The sequence below is a fragment of the Octodon degus genome, unplaced genomic scaffold (assembly GCF_000260255.1).
Source record: "Octodon degus isolate 3935 unplaced genomic scaffold, OctDeg1.0 scaffold01564, whole genome shotgun sequence".
Taxonomy (NCBI): domain Eukaryota; kingdom Metazoa; phylum Chordata; class Mammalia; order Rodentia; family Octodontidae; genus Octodon; species Octodon degus.
This window is the reverse complement of record NW_004526140.1, coordinates 1-7,717: the sequence shown is the minus strand read 5'-3', so window position 1 is coordinate 7,717 and position 7,717 is coordinate 1. Positions and strand designations below refer to the sequence as shown.

At 46.7% G+C, this 7,717-nt stretch overlaps 1 long non-coding RNA gene across 1 annotated transcript; it reads right to left on the bottom strand.

The window, feature by feature from the left end:
• Nucleotides 1–6: 6 nt before the first annotated feature.
• Nucleotides 7–7,708, bottom strand: LOC111814909. Its single transcript, XR_002819767.1, has 3 exons — nt 7,595–7,708; nt 6,453–6,517; nt 7–94 (listed from the first exon to the last, which is right to left on the bottom strand). It is a non-coding gene; the product is annotated as an uncharacterized LOC111814909 (long non-coding RNA).
• Between the last annotated feature and the right edge of the window lie 9 nt (nt 7,709–7,717).

Genomic DNA, 7,717 nt, shown 5'->3' with positions numbered 1-7,717 from the left:
TCACATCCCTGTATGTCATCTTCTCATCGGCATCCAGCTGCTGCCACTCTTCCTGGGTGAAGTCCACAGCCACATCTTTGAATGACACTGGACCCTGCAATGGTACCATGACTCCAATCTGGTGATGTGGAAAAAAGCATACAGTGACAAGATCTTCTCATTGTCACTGGAAAAGTTAACCATTAGCACTGTATACCTTATTTTATGTCAGACCGTAGGAGCAAAACACACATATCAGACACAGTGCCCCAGGGATCTTGCATATACATTAAGACAAAGAAAATACTGGGCTTGTCCTGGGAGCCAAGAATGACCTTGGCTAGCTGGAAGCCTAACTAGGAGGTACAGCCCTGGACGAGCAAGGTCTGCGGGGCCCTCGGCAGGTACTGGGACGCTTTCCACAGCTAGTGTTGCTTCTCACCTCACCTCCCAGACACTCCTCAGGCACCTCTCTCCTCCAAATCACTCTGAAGTTGGATAGCCCTGAGGCTCAGTATCTGGCCATTTTTTCTGTGCTATATAACTTGCTGCTTTGACGGTGGGCCTGCCTGGCTTCATGGCTAATCTTTCCGCTCTTGACCAGCATTTCCTGATTTCTATCACCAACCCAGGCCTCTCTCCTGAACTTCAGACACTCAAGTTGCAGATCTTAAACTCAATATACCTGAAATTCAGCTGTTATTCCTACCTAAGCCTGTTCCTCCAGTAGGAACTGCTCTCCAATTCTTGTCACAATCAACAAAGCAGTAAGGAAACCAAGCAACTTTCATGCTTGTTTTCTGCCTCTTCGCTTTGCTTTGTGGCCCTAGGAACTGAACCCAGGGCCTCACACGTATAAGAGCTCACCTCCACTGAGCTATATCCCCAGCCTAGTTTTCTATCTTATTGCAGGGTAAGCTTGTAGCTTGCCTCATGGAATGTCAATAGCAGCTTGGCCTGGCTGTTCCCAACTCCAGCTGGGAACTCTGATCCTTCCCCTTTCTTCCCCTTTACACATTCCAGGAGCAGAAGGCACACTCCTGAGAAGGATTTTTTATTTATTTCTTTATTTTTTGCTCTGAATGCCTTCAGGGCAGGTTTGGGCGGCTTGAGTTATAGGGATTGAACCACGGCAACCTGAGCGTGACTGCCTTGTTGAAGCAGCCACTTAAAGAAATGAGCTAAGGGGGGCAGGCCCCCTCCTGAGGATAGACAGCTACTAGGAAACTGATAAAATTCCATCTTAAAATACCTATCTTTTTAATAAACCTGCCCCATTCACAAATGCACCAGTACTACAACTGGCTCCTTCAGTATCACCTCTTCTACAATAAAGTGACCGTGGTCCCTGTCACACATTACCATACCAGTAAGAAATGGGAGCTTCGTGGAAAAGTACTTAACACTGATTTCTGGACACGATACATACTCATCAGTGGTATCTATTGATACTGTCCTATACTGAATGTTACTTTTTTTTTTCAAAACGGGACTAAATAGTAACCATAAAATAAAAGGATCCAAGGACAGTGGTGAACCCCTATAATCCCAGCTATTTGGGAGGCTGAGGGGAAAAAAAATGCTAAACTGAGACTCTCAAAATAAAATGGCTGAGAACATGGCTCAGTGGTAGAGCATTTGCCTAAAACGAGCAAGGCCATGGGTTCTATTCTTAGCACCACAATAAAATAAAGCAAAAAACCCCAGATGTTTAAACAACTGGAAAGCTGTTGAGTTTTCGGCACTTGAAAGGATTATAAAATGGAAATAACAAAGACTTCAGATGATTTCAGCAAAGCACAGAGGTGTGACAGACATAACAATATAGGGAAAGAAATTCTAATGATAAACTAATGTTTCTGAACCAAAGTCCTCCCAGTAACAGCACTATGTGTCCCACTGAGAAGCTATAATTCAGTACACAGTGCAGCAGGTGCTGCCACCTGCACCAAGCTTTCTCACCCAAAGACATTTAAAGATATAGTACTAGGGCTGGCGAGATAGCTCAGCAGACTAAGTGCTTGCTTAGGTAAGTACAGGGGCCAGGGTTCGATCCCTAGCACCACATGCTACGCTGGCCTCACCCCTGGGCACGCTGAGCCAGTGATGGAGTCTGGGCATGGTGGTGCACACCTGTAATCCCAGCACTAGGGAGGCTGAAAACAGGAGGATCACTAAGTCTGAGCTGCATAGTAAGTCCCTGCACACGCATGTGCACACACACACACACACACACACATACATGACATAGTACTTGATTTTTCAAGATGAAAATATTCAACAGTTATATGGTAATGCTGTAAAGTAAAATAAAAGAGAAAACAACTTGCAAGAATATATTGCTTACATGATCCAAACTGGAAAAATGTATAAACATCTGAGAGTATAGCCATATCTTAGTACTCTACTGCTTTGAAACTCATCAAATTCTGTACTCCATGCATTCTGACAATAAAAATGTTTCCTTGGCCAGGGATATTTCTCAGCAGCATAAGCACCTACCTGGAAAATGCAAGGTCCCAAGTTCAATCCCTGATACCACAAAATAAAATAATAATTTTCTTGGTACAGTTGTCATTTGTTGCTTGACATAAACGCTAGAACTTGCCTCATGGTTCACTACCCTTTCCAGCCAAAAGACTTTGGTACTTGTCATGCCTTCAGTTAACCATGAGTACCATGGTTACACTGTACTTCATGTCAATAAGCAAAGGCAGGGTTGGGGGGTAGCTCAGTGGTAGACAAAAAGCTTGCCTAGCATGCACAAGGCCCTGAGTGCCATCCCTAGTACCAAAACCAAACTAAAACAAACCTAAGAAAAACAAAACAACATTGCAGAAAGATTGCATGAATATATTGGGCACTTCACATAAACGGGTCAGTCTAAAGAGCTACTGTGTGGTTCAAACCATATGACAATCTGCGAAAGATGATAACAGAAAGGCAATAAAAAGATCAGCAGCTGCCAGAGCTTGAGGTCGAAGGGAGGGGATGAAAAGAGGGGACACAAAAGGTTTTTTAAAGTAGGAAAACATCTCTGGATCAGACTATGACACTGGATACATGGTATCAGCCCTTGTTTAAACCTAAAGAGTAGCCCTAAAGTAAACTATAGGGCTCAGTGGAATAAGCGCTTCCCTGGCAAGTGCAAGGGCCTGAGTTCGATCCCCGGTTCTGCTAAAAAAAAAAAAAAAAAAAAAAAAAAAAAAAAAAAAGAAAAAGTAAAGCAAACTATACATTGAGGAAATAGTCTTTTTCTTTTCTTTTTTTTGGAGGGTGGGCAGTGAGGCAGGCTTTGAACTTCTGAGCCTTCTGCCTTGGCCTCCTAGTAGGTGTGATTACAGGTGGGTGCCACTGTGTGCAGGCTCATTTTAAGAAATGATAATAATGTGTTCAAGATGGTTTATCAATTGTACCACACTAATGCAAGATGTTACTAATCAGAAGCTGCACGGGGAGGGATTGCTAAAAACTCTGTGATACCCACATAACAAAATGACTATAGAACATAGCCTAATCACTGAAAGAAAAGGGTTTCTAAATAAATGTATAAATACATTCAAACCTAAGTCTCATTCATGACAAAGATGCCAACCCCCAGCCCACTGACAATCTTGTGTCCTACTCCCTGTCTGGGAGCTCAGGTAGGCTGGAAGGCCATTTCTGATCCCCACCTCCACACACATAGCAGTGTTCCAAATGCCTTCCACATTGTTAATTTCTGTATTACATCCTTTTATCTGATGACATCCTGCTCTTCTTAGTGTTTATCTCCACTCCCCGATCTCATGGTCCCTTCACTGGCCCTCCAGATCCCTGCATGGTACCCCAACCACCCTACTCCATGCTGTTCTGGGCACTCAGCCACACATCTGAAACCCTCAGCCCAAAAGGCTTTATCGCTGTGGGAACCCCACCTCTTCCCCGGGGCCCTGGTCAGGACACTGGGACAACACTGAAAACCAGACTTCTGCTTTGTTGTCACTCCAGGTTTCCCAGGGACTAATCCCCCACATTCCCCTCAGCATCCCTATTACTCTGTCAACTGTTTCTCCATGGAAACCAGGAGCTCCTTAAGGTTAAGAAGGCCTCTTAAAAGCTCATCTCCATACCTGAGGAGCTATGACATTATCTGCCAAGACAAGAGACAGAATGCTAGGTGAGAACAGGAGCAACACATAGGAAGCTTCTTTGTAACTCCAGGAAGAGCAGGAGCCGGGTCCTTGGGGAATGACTGGTCTCCACTGCTTCCAGCTGAGAAGCATGCATACAAGACGCAAGCTACCCAAAGAACAAAGTGTTCGTGCTGTAGGAGATGAGGAGAGAACCCCTAGCTGGGCCTCAGAGCTCCCCACCAAGCCCTTGGCCTCACCTTTGCCTTGGTGGTGCAGGACCTACTTCCCAGAGAAAAGCAGCACACGGGAAGGACACTGCGCACTGTGCATCCGCTTACAACAGCAACCCTGTCTCCTCTGGCTGACTCAAGGAGCCCTCCAGTCTCGTGCCCCTCGCCTCCACACATCACTTCTGTGTGTTCCCCTCTGGGTTACTGCCTTGTTACTCCTTCTATCACAACACAACAGAATACTCTTGGGACTTCAACTTGTGCTCCAGAGATGGGACAATTTCTCTCCTCCCCTTTGGGGCAGAATTTCTAAGTTAAAGACAGACCAAGTCTGATTCCTGAATCTGACAGGATTTACCCCAAGGTCCAGCCAAGCAAATCCTGAGGGCAGGGACTGAACCCTATGCTGGTTGTGCCCCTGGACTTCACTGTGAACAGCACTCTATAATCTCATGCTTACAGTTCTCCCTCTTGGCTTAGTACCAGCCCCTCCTCCTCTGGCAGACACTGTATGTAGAAAAGCCCTGAGCTCATCCCTGTCCACCTCCCAACCCAGCTTCCCAGCCCAGACTTGTTGCTGAAGCCCAACACACACCCTGTCTTCCTGTCACTGACATGTATGTGAACAACCCCAGTTTAAAATGACAAAATCAGGGCTGGGGTTACAACTCAGCACACAGCACCTGCCTGGCAAGTGTGAGGTTCTGAGTGTGATTCCTGGTACTAAAATAAAATAAACTAAAATGACATAACATAACACAACATAAAATGGCAAAAACCTACTTGTGACTTTTCTCAAACCTGCCCTCCCCATCTTCTTTTCCCTCCCAGTGCACTGACAACTTTGTTTTCCTAACCACTTAGGGGCCTCTGAAGGGATTCTTGTGAGGATCCAGCAGGATCTTGACTAAAGAAACACTCAAGATGGGAAATGCACTTGAGCAAGGAAAGGAAAGAAGGAGCAGCACAGACAGGAAGTGACGGACACAGCCCAAAGACAAAAACAGAGCCTAAGTCATGATCGCAGAGACAGGATCAGGGGAAAGGTTAAAAACCATCTAGAGTATAAAACTCACAAACGTGAGGTTACATGTGGCAACAGAAGGGAGAAGCTTGGAAGGAATTCCTTGTTCTGGACAGCTGAAAATGATTTTTTTGACCCACTGCTTCTGTTAACTTCAGGTATCTTGTGGACCTAGTCCACGGAGATGCTCAGCAGGTGGCTGGACAAAGGCCCCATGTTCAGGAACCAACAGAGCACAGGAGGGTACATGAGCAAAGCTGGGAGAACACAGGAAATCCAGAGCCGTCACTGACACTGACAAAGGACCCAGCAAAGTAGGCTAAGGTAAGGATGGATGAACAGTCACCAGTGTATGGGTTGCAGATATCCACTGAAAGCAAACATTAGGTCACTGGCAACCTCTATGAGCACAAGACTGGGGAGGGCCAGGGACACGACTGAAACTGTGGGCTACAGGACAAAATGAAATAGCAAATAAAGGCACTTCTGCCTGCGACTCATCACTGCACTGTGCACTGTGCAACCCTGAGTGACTAGAGAGAGAACTATTTAGAGAGTTGTTTAAGGGAGAAAAGGCTGTTCCTTCAGAGGATCCATGTGCATCTGTGGACTGAGCAGTAAAAACAACACATACACAGAACAGCAATGTCCTAATCATCAGAAAAGTCATGTGCATTGAGTCCTTCCTGAGCTGAACATACTCTGCTTTCTTATCCATGAAGGACCAGTAAGATCTTAGTAGCAATGGTTTAAAGATTGTTACATGGAAAGGCCAATCAAATCAAAGGTATCTTTAAAATCCATGAGGAAACAAATGTGTTTTTGCTTATGATCAATGTAAGGCAAAGAATGGATGCTTTTGTCCTTTTTTGCTATGAATTCCAAAGATATGAGACACATCTCTACCCTGGTTTTCAAGATTCTTTAAGGACTGTGTTATCTACATGAATGGGCAAGACAAGAATGCCTGACACTAATCACAACCCATCTTGCCTGCCCATATCTTTTACCTATTTGCATTTCCCGTTTTAAAGTGGGAACCTTTATTTAATTCCTAAGGTATCCTATAAACCAAAAAATAAACACATAAACAAAAAAACTCACCAGGGATTTCTTCATTTTCTGCTACTCTTGGAAAAATGTGGAAGGCTGTGAAAGCGGCGGTAGATCTGGGAAAGAAAAACACAAGCAGTGTCATAACATGCAATCTGCCCTACGACATGCAGGAATGTCCTTCATGAAAATCTACCCAGAAAGTTCACAAAACTTCCCCATAACTCAACCTTATGGGAGACTGTCCTAACATGTCCTCAGAAAAGACCAGGGCAAATCAGTAGCAATGCCCAGGTGCACGTTATAACCCATACGCCCTTACGGGGGCTGAGATTTCCATGGTGAAGAACATAAAATTCTACTGAAATAATTTGCTGCCATTACACGTCAGAGGAAAAAAAATGAATTCTATGACACAACACTCATCTAGTTTTTCACTGATTCACAGCCACTGAAGACTGGAAAACCCACAGGATGCTCTGAATAAAGGAAGAAAGTGCAATGGTTGAGACTTTATTTGTACAAAATCGAATGATGCAGCTCAAATCATCCTTTGTTAAGCCACCAGAACTTAACTGCAGTACAGCAGAGGGCACATGAGTCTGGGAGTTCGAGCCTTCTCACCAATCCCACCAAGAAACCTGGTGGCCTCGGCCAACCCACCCACCTGCTCGAGCCTAAACTCTTCCTTCACTTATGGAGGCAATAGGAGATCTGTCCTGCACTGCACTGCTTGAGGCTACAAGAGCAGATCTGAGGGACTCTACAGGCAGATAGCAAAGAGGGTGACGGACTCTTAAGAGAGTCCCTGGGAGAATCTGGAGCGAGAGGAGGAAGGAGTCTTGGGGTACCGCGGGAGGGCTACAGACCAACGTCTATGGCTGAGGCCCTGGACACGGCCTTCGGGACACACCTCACACCTCCTCTAGGCAGAGCGCTGGGACCGGCGAAGCCCACCCTGCGCTCCCCCAACCGTTCTCTCCCGGGACCTTCTCCGCCTCCCTCGCCCCGCGAGCTCCCGACCTCGCCCAACCGTGTCACCTACCCGCAGCCCACAACCCACGCCTCCCTGCAGAGGACCCTCGGCTCCCAACAGTTCCGCGCGAGGCTGGTCCTGCCGCCTTCATCCCCTCGCAGGCCCCGCTGCTCCGTAGGTCCCAGGTTGGAGCCCCAACCTGCCCCCCTGGACTCACCGTCCAGCAGAGTCGGCCTGGTCGCCGAGGTCGCCGCAAGCCGCGCCAGGTCCCGCTGCCGCCCTCCCGGCCCCTTCGGCCTCCGCTAGGGGCTGGGCGCTCGCGCTCCGCTTCCACTCGAGC